The 14,649-nt window shown below is 38.3% G+C and overlaps 1 long non-coding RNA gene across 2 annotated transcripts in view; it reads left to right on the forward strand.

Annotated features, from left to right (window-relative positions):
- LOC133576344 (uncharacterized) overlaps positions 1–4,071 on the forward strand; it is a 99,669-nt gene extending 95,598 nt beyond the window's left edge. For both annotated transcript variants that reach the window (XR_009811621.2, XR_009811620.2), the window contains 2 exons: positions 3,759–3,909; positions 3,989–4,071. This is a non-coding gene — a long non-coding RNA (uncharacterized lncRNA). The remainder of the gene's footprint in view (positions 1–3,758; positions 3,910–3,988) is intronic.
- The last annotated feature ends 10,578 nt before the right edge of the window (positions 4,072–14,649 follow it).

Here is a 14,649-nt window from a genome sequence, read left to right on the forward strand (position 1 = left end):
CAATTAAGATTGCTAGGTTCTTGGCTGTATAATTGACAGACTCGCAATGAGACGTTACGTACTTAGTGGACCACAGAACAACTGCTGGCAAATTTATTGCACAATAATAAACAATAACACATGAACAGTGTGCTTTTTAAATTGAAAATACCCCCAAAAATGAAATAAAATAGAGCTCTGTTGCAAAATTCAAAAGTAGCAAAATAGAAGAAATGTCCTTTTTAAATTGTCCTTTCAAAAAATACAATCTACCCGGGTAGTATTGAATTGAACACTGTCTATATTCCTTGGTTGGGAATCCTGAGTTCTATTGTAATCCGTTATTCCATACTGATTCGGTTCGATACTTGCGACTCTGATGGTGGATCAGTTCAGTTATAGATCACTGCAGAGTGTGGAGACCGATGCAGCTGGCCACACCACATCCAAACGCTCCCTCTCCGCAGACTCTCACTCACTGGGACTGGCTCGCCATCATAACTCAAGTCCAGCTTGGAACCAGACTTCAGGATCATACAAAAAAACCAATCTGCACATAGCAGTACAGAATGTAATCAGTTAGAATACTCTTATTACTCTTAGTTATCTTCCATATGGTACCATATTAACTTCAATTTTAAATCAATAAACACAGTTACTCATTTTAACCATTTAGTCATGGACATACGAATACTGGTCGGTTCACACTGTACTCCATATAAGTCTGTAAGACTTTAACAACAGCATCAAATCATGAAAACTATAGTAGCTTCACCTCTTAAGACTTCAATGAATGAAATTAAATGAGTTACATCCATTTAAGGATTTTTACCTTTTTATCTTTAAATTATGAACTGTGAATTATCACTTTTAAACCATCACAAAATAAAATAAGTGATTATTTAACTGAAATCACATTTTGGTCATCATGTATTATAATGATTATCGTTTTAACTGTATCAATTTAATAAATGAAATGTATCAACAGTTCTCCTTTAAGCAGCATGACAAGGGTGCTTTTAGCAGCATTGGAATGAATGCAGCTTCTCTGCTCACTGCATAAGGCTGAACACAGTAACATTAAATATACATATTTTTTAAACAAAACGAAAATACAATAAAGTTACCCAACTGCAACATGTTAACATGTCACAAGGCATTCTTTAAATACATCATATTACTCCAATTGGTTTTGTACATCTTAATTCTGTGTCTTGTTATCAGACTCCTCTCTTTAGCACTAACAGGATGCTAGGCTAACAGCTAACAGTTATATTCTGTAGGCCTCATTTACAAAGTAACACTTACTGGAGTTCTCAGCAGCACAAAACACAGCAATCCAACTCCCACTGGGACCAGGCTATCTTATGCTGCTTTTCCAATACTCGGTTTGAAAAGTTACAAGTATTTTAACGTATAAACCTTGTCTTTGCAACACAACGATATGACTCGTGCCTTCACTGTGACGTTCAGTGAAGGAATGCCGGGAATGACAAAAGTGCATGCGACCTCTACTGGCCAACATGTAAATAACGTGCTGCGTGCATGCATCATTAATTTAAACCTGTAGTGACCACATGACTTTGACAAATCAATTTTAACATTTTTTAAGTGACCAAAGTGACTTTGCACACCATATATTAGAAATTAATAATAGGAGAATATATTAGTGACACTATATATCCATATGGGTTACATTTGCAAATCATTTTCAACCCATATTCAATTGAATGCACTACAAAGACAAGATATTTAATGTTCAAACTCATAAACTTTATTTTTTTTTGCAAATAATGATAAACTTAGAATTTCATGGCTGCAACACGTGCCAAAGTAGTTGGAAAAGGGCATGTTCACCACTGTGTTACATGGCCTTTCCTTTTAACAACACTCAGTAAACGTTTGGGAACTGAGGAGACACATTTTTGAAGCTTCTCAGGTGGAATTCTTTCCCATTCTTGCTTGATGTACAGCTTAAGTTGTTCAACAGTCCGGGGTCTCCGTTGTGGTATTTTAGGCTTCATAATGCGCCACACATTTTCAATGGGAGACAGGTCTGGACTACAGGCAGGCCAGTCTAGTACCCACACTCTTTTACTATGAAGCCACGTTGATGTAACACGTGGCTTGGCATTGTCTTGCTGAAATAAGCAGGGGCGTCCATGGTAACGTTGCTTGGATGGCAACATATGTTGCTCCGAAACCTGTATGTACCTTTCAGCATTAATGGCGCCTTCACAGATGTGTAAGTTACCCATATCTTGGGCACTAATACACCCCCATACCATCACAGATGCTGGCTTTTCAACTTTGCGCCTAGAACAATCCGGATGGTTCTTTTCCTCTTTGGTCCGGAGGACACAACGTCCACAGTTTCCAAAAACAATTTGAAATGTGGACTCGTCAGACCACAGAACACTTTTCCACTTTGCATCAGTCCATCTTAGATGAGCTCAGGCCCAGCGAAGCCGACGGCGTTTCTGGGTGTTGTTGATAAACGGTTTTCGCCTTGCATAGTAGAGCTTTAACTTGCACTTACAGATGTAGTGACCAACTGTAGTTACTGACAGTGGGTTTCTGAAGTGTTCCTGAGCCCATGTGGTGATATCCTTTACACACTGATGTCGCTTGTTGATGCAGTACAGCCTGAGGGATCAAAGGTCACGGGCTTAGCTGCTTATGTGCAGTGATTTCTCCAGATTCTCTGAACCCTTTGATGATATTACGGACCGTAGATGGTGAAATCCCTAAATTCCTTGCTATAGCTGGTTGAGAAAGGTTTTTATTAAACTGTTCAACAATTTGTTGACAAAGTGGTGACCCTCGCCTCATCCTTGTTTGTGAATGACTGAGCACTTTTATACCCAATCATGGCACCCACCTGTTCCCAATTTGCCTGTTCACCTGTGGGATGTTCCAAATAAGTGTTTGATGAGCATTCCTCAACTTTATCAGTATTTATTGCCACCATTCCCAACTTCTTTGTCACGTGTTGCTGGCATCAAATTCTAAAGTTAATGATTATTTGCAAAAAAAAAAAAAATGTTTATCAGTTTGAACATCAAATATGTTGTCTTTGTAGCATATTCAACTGAATATGGGTTGAGAAGGATTTGCAAATAATTGTATTCCGTTTATATTTACATCTAACACAATTTCCCAACTCATATGGAAACGGGGTTTGTATATCTTTTTTTTTTTTTTTTTTTTACAGAATTGTTCCAAATCATCATTAATTGCTGTTTTGTGTGTCTGTGGCTTGAATGCTAATGAGCTGTGTTGCTCCACAGCGTGTCTCCAAGCGCCATTCTATTTAAAAAGCTGTGATCTTCTGTGATGCGTGCATACCTCGTTAGAGGCCGGTCAGAGGCGCTACAAAACAGATTTTTAGTTGGTTTTTTTTTCTACATTTGTTGCTCCTTAACACATCCTAGAGACACATACTACTGTTAGAACATCATTAAAAATGTTTGCATGATATGGGGACCTATTAAAGGAATCAGAGAGATTTAAACCCAGAACCGCCTGCTTGTGAGGCAGATGTTCTAACCACATGCACCACCATGCTGCCTTATTATTCAACTGGTTTTCTTTTTAGTATATATTTTATACATTTTCTTTTGTAATATTGGAAGGTCATGTAAAGTTTACATGAATTAACAACGCGCTTCAAGCACCGCTGACATACATTTGATCTATTTTCTTTACTGTTTGTCTTTGGTATTTTCATCAATTTATCAATTCATTTATGTGGGTCTTTTTCTTTCCCCTTTCCTCAGATAATAGGCGGAGAAAGGCCTGAAGAGAGAAGTGCTCTCCACGCTGCGAGTGAGCTGTGGTTGCTGCTCGTTCAGTGAGATGACTGTGGATGCCAGAGTGGGAACTTTGATCTCGGTAAAAAGAAGCCGGGGAGAGAGCGTGCAGACACAGGTGATGTAAGAACATTTGAACAATGTTTAAACATAACAAACGGTGCAAAAGTCAAGTGGAGACTTTTTTTTTTTTTCAGATATTTCCAGTGTTTGGACCACCCCATTAAAAGAGGGTCATATATTATTTACAAATTATATCAGCAATGAAAAATAAAATGACACATTTATTGAAATTATTTTATATTGTTATTATTTCTCTATTATAATATTGTTTTTTGGACACATTTTTTTTATGCACACCACTTTGCTTTTTTTCTCAATGATACAACCAATCCAAAGTTATTTATAGAGCACTTGTAAAGCAACAGCGTTACCAACAATCTAAAGTGCTTCCCAAGTGTTAATGCACAAATTAGGACACCAATAAGAGTGCAAAACGATAAATAAAATGAATGAAGAAGTATCGCACTCAATAAAAAGGAGATTCAAAGGGGGGGAAAAAGGAGCAATAAAACAAGATGCTCAAATAACCATAAAAGATTAAACAACTAATAGCAAGCTCTGATACAAGGGTGCTACCTACAGTGAAAATGTTTTCCTTTAAAAGGGATTTGAACTATATAAAATATATACTTATAAACATACATATATACATACATATACAGTAAAAGTAGCCATGATTGTGACACACACACTAGGGCGAAATTATTCTCTGCACTTGATCCATCACCCTTGATCACCCCCTGGGAGGTGAGCGGAGCAGTGAGTCGCAGCGAGTAGCAGCGGTGGCCACGCCCGGGAATCATTTTTGGTGATTTAACCCCCAATTCCAACCCTTGCCGGGGTTTGAACTCACGACCTACCGATCTCAGGGCGGACACTCTAACCACTAGGCCACTGAGCAGGTAATATATATGTATACATAGTATAATATATACCGTAATTTCCGGACTATAAGATGCACCGGACTATAAGCCGCACCAGCTAAATTTAGACTGCTCCACATATAAGCCGCACCCGACTATAAGCCGCAGGCGTTTTGATGTGTAATTACCGTAGTATATAGGGATTCCTGCTACCACGGAGGGGATTGTCGGGACAGAGATGACTGTTTCGGAACGCAAAGCGTCTCATTTATTAACAATAAATCTTTCAATCATTCAATCAAACTTTCACATCTTTGACATGGCGAACAGCATTTGTGCAGAGTACAAATAATACAACGGTGCAAAGTAATACAAAGTGCTCGCCTGTAACACGGCAGTAAAAGTGCAGTCCCGCGGCCGTTTACGTTATCAAAATAACCAGCCTACTACCGGTATATGAAAAGTCAGTCTTTAATCATTGTGTCATCGTCTTCCTCCTGCGTACTAAAACCACCGAAATCCTCTTCGTCGGTGTCGGAGAGAAGAACAGGTCCAAAATGGCGTCGTCAGCCACTCTCTCTCCTTTGTTCTCGCTCTCAAAACCTTCCTCTTCGTCAGTGGAATCAACGGCTTCGGCTTCGTCGGCCGTTACGCCGTCCTCTTCATCATCATCATATGCACTTCTCCGTTTGTTTTCCATATTGAGGGTGTTTGCATGAACACTTCCTTCACGCAAACTGTCGCTGACGCTCTCCTACTCTTTGTTTTGCTCTCGTTACCTGGCGCCAGATGTCTGCCTCGGTCTCGCGCATCCTCGGTAGTGCGCGTCCCTGGTTACCGTAAGCCGTAGAAAAGCCGCACCGTTGTAAAAGCCGCAGGGACCAGAACGAGGGAAAAAAGTAGCGGCTTATAGTCCGGAAATTACGGTATGTATATACAGTATATACATACCTATAAATGTGTATATATATACATACATATATGTGTATATAAACATACATATATATATATATATATATATATATATATATATATATATATATATATATATATATATATATATATATATATATATACATATGCAGACATATATACACATATACAAAAATACATATATACCGTATTTTTCGGACTATAAGTCGCAGTTTTTTTTTCCATAGTTTGGCCGGGGGTGCAACTTATACTCAGGAGCGACTTATGTGTGAAATTATTAACACATTACCGTAAAATATCAAATAACATTATTTAGCTCATTCACGTAAGAGACTAGACGTATAAGATTTCATGGGATTTAGCGATTAGGAGTGACAGATTGTTTGGTAAACGTATAGCATGTTCTATATGTTATAGTTATTTGAATGACTCTTACCATAATATGTTACGTTAACATACCAGTTGGTTATTTATGCCTCATATAACGTACACTTATTCAGCCTGTTGTTCACTCTTCTTTATTTATTTTAAATTGCCTTTCAAATGTCTATTCTTGGTGTTGGGTTTTATCAAATAAATTTCCCCCAAAAATGCGACTTATACTCCAGTGCGACTTATATATGTTTTTTTCCTTCTTTATTATGCATTTTCGGCCGGTGCGACTTATACTCCGGAGTGACTTATACTCCGAAAAATACGGTAATTCAGAAGACGGAACATCAATCATCAACAGAACTCATGCTGTTAACTATCTGCACACGCTGGAAACGAGTAGCTCGGGCAGGATAATGAATTTATTGACAGTGCAGTGTGAAAGCTGATTTTTTTACTTTGTAAATAAGTCAACGCAGTCTCGAAGGAAATTTGATTTGTAAAAAAACCAAAACATCCACATTTTGACCTTGGGCTCTTGAAACAGCGCCCCTCTTCATTACGTAGTCGAATAGCCCTAAACTACTGCATGCTTCTGCTGTAGTTGTTGATTTAAGCAATAACCTTAAAGAAACGCTCGACAAACTGAAAGCAGACTATTGTGGCAAGGACCAGGAGTTGACCTTCGACCTCTGCTTCTGTGACTATCTTATGTAAAATATTCCTTTGATGTCAGCAGGGCTCGTATTCCTTCAAGAAGAGCGACTGATAATTGTGGATTCCGAATCCGTTGAATGTATAAAATGTTCATGAGATAGTCGGGTGCTGACAAGTTATCAAAGTAAAGTGTGTCTGCGGATGAGCATGTCACATAACTTCTGAGCAAACCTTGTCCTCAAAGCAACAGGAAGATGTTTCTGTTGTTGCCATAGCGACCCTACATCACTTCTTACTTTAGTGCTTTATTACTAATGCGGATCCAATGCCAGGGACATTTACAAATTGTAGGGTGTATTGTTTGTTGCGCACTACAAATACCGTTTGGTACGCACATCACCGACTTGTTAGCACGTTTATTATTCGCAAACATTTGTTTACTGCAACCGTTTTGACCCAAATATAAAACACAAATGTCTGACATGCAAAACAGCAGGTGGGGCCAAATGACCAGAGCTTTTTTTCTTATCACTAGGATTCAAAAACTGTTGATCAGCTACAGTTATTATTTCGAATAATATTAATTAAAGTTAAAGTTAAAGTACCAATGATTGTCACACACACACACACGAGGTGTGGCGAAATTATTCTCTGCATTTGACCCATCACCATTGATCACCCCCTGGGAGGTGAGGGGAGCATTTTTGGTGATTTAACCCCCAATTCCAACCCTTGATGCTGAGTGTCAAGCAAGGAGGTAATGGGTCCCCTTTTTTTATATAGTCTTTGGTATGACTCGGCCGGCCGGGGCTTGAACTCACAACCTACCGATCTCAGGGCGGACACAATTGTGTCTTTTATTTGTCATGACTTGGTCCTGGGTGTTTGCTTTTCCGGAATGCAACGGAAAGTTGGCTCGGGCGAGACGGGAATGTGAGTACATGATTTATTTAATACATCAAAAAAAAGTACAAACGAAAAGCGCGCACAGTGGCAGAGAAACAACTTGGCTATGAAAACAAATACTTGCACAAAGGCAGAAACTATGAACAATTAAACAAAAACACTAACTGTGGTATTAATTAACAAAACTTACTTGGCATGGACAAAAGGAGCAGCGTGAACGATGGACATGAAAAAAGTGTCAGGAATGTGCAGAGCAAAAATGTGGGATGTCACCAGACAGACAAACTGAAAACAATGAACTTAAATACTACAGACATGATTAACGAAAACAGGTGCGTGACTCAAAACGTGAAACAGGTGCGTGACGTGACAGGTGAAAACTAATGGTTGCTATGGTGACAAAACAAAAAGTGCACAAAAAGTCCAAAAACAAAACCGAACATGACTAAAACAAAACATGATCACACAGACATGACATTATTAAGGCTTGTCTTACATTTGGTTCAACAAAGTTGATCTAAAGTATGAAACAACTTTTGCTTGTTATTAATTCACCACTTGCATCGACCGTAGTGTTGTCCCGATACCGGTACCGGTACCAAAATTATTTCGATACTTTTTGGCACTTTTCTAAATAAAGGGGGCCACAAAAAATTGCATTATTGGCTTTATTTTAATAACAAATCTTAGGGTACATTAAACATATGTTTATTATTGCAAGTTTGTCCTTAAATAAAATAGTGAACATACAAGACAACTTGTCTTTTATTAGTAAATAAGCAAACAAAGGCTCCTAATTTAGCTGCTGACAAATTGTGCCATTTATTATTCTATTATTTTATCAAAATTATTAAGGACAAGTGGTAGAAAATGAATTAATAATCTACTTGTTCATTTACTGTTAATATCTGCTTACTTTCTCTTTTAACATGTTCTATCTACACTTCTGTTAAAATGTAATAATAATGTATTCTTCTGTTGTTTGATGCTTTACATTAGTTTTGGATAAAACCAGAAATTTGGGTATAAATCCGATACCAAGTATTTACAGGATCATACATTGGTCATATTCAAAGTCCTCATGTGTCCAGGGACATATTTCCTGAGTTTATAAACATAATATACATTTTAAAAAAAGGAAAGAAAAAATTGTGATGCCAAAAAAATATCAACGTAATCATAGTAGTGTGGACTAGATACGCTCCTGTACTTTGTATCATTACAGTGGATGTCAGGTGTAGATCCACCAATGGTGTTTGTTTACCAGTACTTTTCAGAGGCGGTATAGTACCAAAAATGATTAATTAGTATCGCGGTACTATACTAATACCGGTATACCGTAAAACCCTTATCGACCGTATTAGTTTTAACTAGAGATGTCCGATAATATCGGACTGCCGATATTATCGGCCCATAAATGCTTTAAAATGTAATATCGGAAATGATCAGTATCGGTTTTATAATTATCGGTATCGGTTTCAAAAAGTAAAATGTATGACTTTTTAAAACGCCGCTGTGTACACGGACGTAGGGAGAAGTACAGAGCGCCAATGAACCTTAAAGGCACTGCCTTTGCGTGCTGGCCCAGTCACATAATATCTACGGCTTTTCACACACACAAGTGAATGCAAGACATACTTGGTCAACAGCCATACAGGTCACACTGAGCGTGGCCGTATAAACAACTTTAACACTGTTACAAATATGCGCCACACTGTGAACCCACACCAAACAAGAATGACAAACACATTTCGGGAGAACATCCGCACTGTAACACAACATAAACACAACAGAACAAATACCCAGAACCCCTTGCAGCACTAACTCTTCTGAGACGCTACAATATACACCCCCTGCTACCCCCTACCCCCCACCTCAACCCCACACCCCAACCCCTCCCACCTCAACCTCCTCATGCTCTCTCAGGGAGAGCATGTCCCAAATTCCAAGCTGCTGTTTTGAGGCATGTTAAAAAAAATAATGCACTTTGTGACTTCAATAATAAATATGGCAGTGCCATGTTGGCACTTTTTTTCCATAACTTGAGTGGATTTATTTCGGAAAACCTTGTTACATTGTTTAATGCATCCAGCGGGGCATCACAACAGAATTAGGCATAATAATGTGTTAATTCCACGACTGTATATATCGGTATCGGTTGATATCGGAATCGGTAATTAAGAGTTGGATAATATCGGAATATCGGATATCGGCAAAAAAGCCATTATTGGACATCTCTAGTTTTAACCACACATGTACACACACTTCCACACACGCACTGTATGTAACATGGGCTGACACAATGACAATGCATATCAAGTATTAAGTACAGGAGATAGTTTTTTTTCTCCCCATCTGCAATCCATCATCGAGCGAGGCGTGGTCTTCTGAAAGCAGCAATCACCAGACACCGAGAGTGCACCCCTATCATGAAATGGCAGCATGCAGAAAACCCACGGAAGCTTTCAATGTTGGTTGCCGCTCTGCCATGATTGTGCTGGCTTTTGTGTGTCTGTGCGTGCGTGTTATACACCAAGCACATCACACCGCCTCAATTCCTCCTGCTTTTCCGTGACAGGCCTGAGAGCGATCTGGTTAATGGCAGCTCCAATTTTACAAGTGAAGGGAATGTCCTGTCAATAGCAATTTTCCTGATGAAACATACATGCTCGCTCGGTAAAGTACTGTACAAAGAAAGACTTTTTTTTTTGTCTTATCCATGAATGCACATAGGTATATATCAGGGGTCGGCAGACCAACATGTTGAAAGAGCTATATTGGAGCGAAAATACAAATGAGAAATCCGTCTGGAGCTGCAAAAAAAATAAAAGCCTTATATAAGTGTTATAATGAAGGCAACACATGATGTAAGCGTGTAAGTTAACTATATTAGCCTACTATCAAAATTACTTTAAACGTCTTATATAAGTGTTATAATTAGGGATGTCCGATAATGGCTTTTTGCCGATATCCGATATTCCGATATTGTCCAACTCTTTAATTACCGATACCGATATCAACAGATACCGACATCAACCGATATATACAGTGGAATTAACACACTATTATGCCTAATTTGGACAACCAGGTATGGTGAAGATAAGGTACTTTAAAAAATAAATAAAAATAAAATAAAATAAGATAAATAAATTAAAAACATTTTCTTGAATAAAAAAGAAAGTAAAACAATATAAAAACAGTTACATAGAAACTAGTAATTAATGAAAATTACTAAAATTAACTGTTAAAGGTTAGTACTATTAGTGGACCAGCAGCACGCACAATCATGTGTGCTTACGGACTGTATCCCTTGCAGACTGTATTGATATATATTAATATATAATGTAGGAACCAGAATATTAATAACAGAAAGAAACAACCCTTTTGTGTGAATGAGTGTGAATGAGTGTAAATGGGGGAGGAAGGTTTTTTGGGTTGGTGCACTAATTGTAAGTGTATCTTGTGTTTTTTATGTTGATTTAATTAAAAAACAAACAAAACAAAAAAAACGATACCGATAATAAAAAAAACGATACCGATAATTTCCGATATTACATTTTAACGCATTTATTGGCATCTCTAGTTAAAATTATATGTTATAATTCACATACAGTATAAAAGGTTTGGTGGACAAAATGAGACAAAGAAGGAGTGGCATAAAACACGTCTTTCTCTGGTAGCGTCGGAGAAAGTTGTACATGTAAACAAAGTACGGTGAGTTCAAGGTCGGCCGAAATTAGCAGGACAAAACGGCACTCGCCAAAAACTCTCATCAGTGAAGCATGTTTAATACAAACAGTGAGATTTCTAACAATTAGTAAGGTTTGTGTCATGTTTGTCGTCTTACAGAAAATATATTAAAACTAAAAATATATTTTTCCCCATCTTTCTCCATTTTCGTACATTTTTGAAAAAGCTCCAGGGAGCCACTAAGACGGCGCTAAAGAGCCGCAGAGGCTCTAAAGCCGCGGGTTGCCCACCCTCGGTATATATCATTGTTTGATTGATATTTTTTTATGATTAATTCATCATCTAATTGGGGAAACATGTCTGGTGCTTAAAGATTGAAACATCCCATCAGTCAGCATCCCAGTGAGAGCAGACGTTGTGTAGTAAGTGATTGTTTTATTATGTTGGTAGTTTGTATGTCTTAGAAACTGTGCTACTTGCTAGATCTGCGTATCACTCAGCTTCTGAAACGTGTAGCTTATCCGCCTTGTATTCAGGCTCAAAAATACACTATATTGCCAAAAGTATTTGGCCACCCATCCAAATGATCAGAATCAGGTGTCCTAATCACTTGGCCCGGCCACAGGTGTATAAAATCAAGCACTTAGGCATGGAGACTGTTTCTACAAACATTTGTGAAAGAATGGGCCGCTCTCAGTGATTTGCAGCGTGGGACTGTCATAAGATGCCAACTGTGCAACAAATCCAGTCGGGAAATTTCCTCGCTCCTAAATATTCCAAAGTCAACTGTTGGCTTTATTATAAGAAAATGGAAGAGTTTGGGAACAACAGCAACTCAGCCACCAAGTGGTAGGCCACGTCAGCGGATGCTGAAGCGCATAGTGCAAAGACTTTCTGCACAGTCAGTTGCTACAGAGCTTCATGTGACCTTCCAATTAGCCCACGTACAGTACGCAGAGAGCTTCATAGAATGGGTTTTCTTGGCCGAGCAGCTGCATCTAAGCCATACATCACCAAGTCCAATGCAAAGCATCGGATGCAGTGGTGTAAAGCAGGTCGCCACTGGACTCTAGAGCAATGGCGACGCCTTCTCTGGAGTGATGAATCACGCTTTTCCATCTGGCAATCTGATGGACCAGTCTGGGTTTGGAGGTTGCCAGCAGAACGCTACATTTCGGACTGCATTGTGCCGAGTGTGAAATTTGGTGGAGGAGGAATTATGGTGTGGGGTTGTTTTTCAGGAGTTGGGTTTGGCCCCGTTGTTCCCGTGAAAGGAACTTTGAATGCTCCAGGATACCAAAACATTTTGGACAATTCCATGCTTCCAACCTTGTGGGAACAGTTTGAAATAGCCACTTGACGTTGTATGTACTTGATGTGTGGTTTTGTCATGTAGTATAACTCCAAAAAAAATTTTTTTCTGTACTATATAAAACATTTTTTATTCAAGTATAATCTGTTTTTTATCAAACCATCTTTTTAGTTCATTTCTCACGTAATTGTTTTCATTACTTCCTTTAGGTTTTCCCCTGAGCATAATGCAGTTGTGTCATCTGCACATAATATAATATAATATAATATAATAACGTGAGGTCTTTTGCGGTTTTACTGATATTGTTTATGTATAGACGTGATTTCTTATCCTTACACGTTTGCCATCAGTGATACCAAAACACTGACACTTTAATACCAATAGATACAAGTGCTGATATTGCAATATTGATATTTTGACCTATTTGAGTGTCTCTGAAGGAATTAATGAGCCAACATGGCTTATCCAATTCCATCTTGTAAGTTGATACAAGACATTTGAGACATCCTAATAAAATATCATAGCAGGAACTACTTTTCCTTACGCCTCTCATTGTAAATATTCAATTTTATTTAGATCAAATTGGATCAAATCTCTGAGTGTAGTTAGCAAACATATTAAATGGCTATAATAACAGTTGAGGGCACATGCTGTGATTAATATAGGCCAGATACATAAAACATGTTTATATTTTATTTTATAAAATTACCTCAACTCGGCAACAATCCTTTTTTTTACAAACATTGACAAAGTATCTGTATTGGTATCAGCAATAACATGTCTACTCAGTGTTTTCATTTGTATCGACCATATATACCGGGGGTCAACTCTTTAGTGGCGCCCTAGTGGCTCCCTGGAGATGGGGAAATTTTAAAAATTTTTTAGTATGTTTTTTGTTTGAGGACAAACACGACACACACCTTCCCAATTGTTAGAAAGCCCACTGTTTAATATGTTTGTGTGTATGCTTCACTGATGAGAGTATTTGGTGAACTATTGTTTTGTCCTACTAACACAGTCATAGTGTAGACTGTGACGCAAGAGTTTGTTTACATGTCAAATCTTCCACTCCTTCTTTGTCTCATTTTGTCCACCAAATGTTTTATGCTGTGCGTGAATGCACACAGGTGCGCTTTGTTGATATTATTGACTCGTTGGAGTGCTGATCAGGCATATTTGGTCAGTGCATGACTGCAAGCTAATCGATGCTAACACACTATTTAGGCTAGCTGTATGTACATATTGCGTCATTACGCCTCATTTGTAGGTATATTTGAGCTCATTTGATATCCTTTACTTGTATCCTCTTTGTATTTAATTTAGTTTTACATGTCTCATGACACATTATCCGTATGTAATATTGACTGCATTTCAGATAGTTGTTTGTGTACCATGTTGTTCCAGACCACAGCAAACCTTACCTAGCTCGCCAAAGATAGTAATAAATGTATTAAAAGAAAACAGCCTGCCATTTATTTTAACTTGGACACACACATCTATACACTTGGCAATTAAAAGCCAGTCATTTCCAGGACTTATCTCACATTCTGAGTAGCCTCTGATTTACTAATGGTTTCTAATGTTGTAAAAATGTGTAAAATAAGTATTACATTTCAACATTTCTGTCAACGAAGATTTGCTTCAGCCTGCGACACATAGTCATTTTGATAGTAGGTTATTATACCTAATATAGAGACTTACGTCATGTGTTGCCTTCACTAGATTTAGATTTAGATTTATTGGTCCCCTTGGGGAAATTCATTTTCCCTGCCGTACATTTGAACAATAGACATTACACATCACAAAAACAAAAATTAGAAAAAGACATCATACATGACCAACACACATTTACAGGCTTGTCAGACAGGTCGGCCGGGCCTGCTGTTAAGGGCGGCTATAGCTGCAGGGATAAGGCTTTTACTGAGGCGGGCCCTCTGGAATTTGATGGTTCTGTACCTGCGCCCTGATGGTAGTGGGATGATGTATTGGTGTAGTGGGTGAGTGATATCCTGGACTATTGTTTTTGCCAGTCGAGTGATGGACCTGTAAGACTTAAAGGGGA

This window comes from Nerophis lumbriciformis, linkage group LG03 (genome assembly GCF_033978685.3).
Source record: "Nerophis lumbriciformis linkage group LG03, RoL_Nlum_v2.1, whole genome shotgun sequence".
In the NCBI taxonomy this organism is placed as follows: domain Eukaryota; kingdom Metazoa; phylum Chordata; class Actinopteri; order Syngnathiformes; family Syngnathidae; genus Nerophis; species Nerophis lumbriciformis.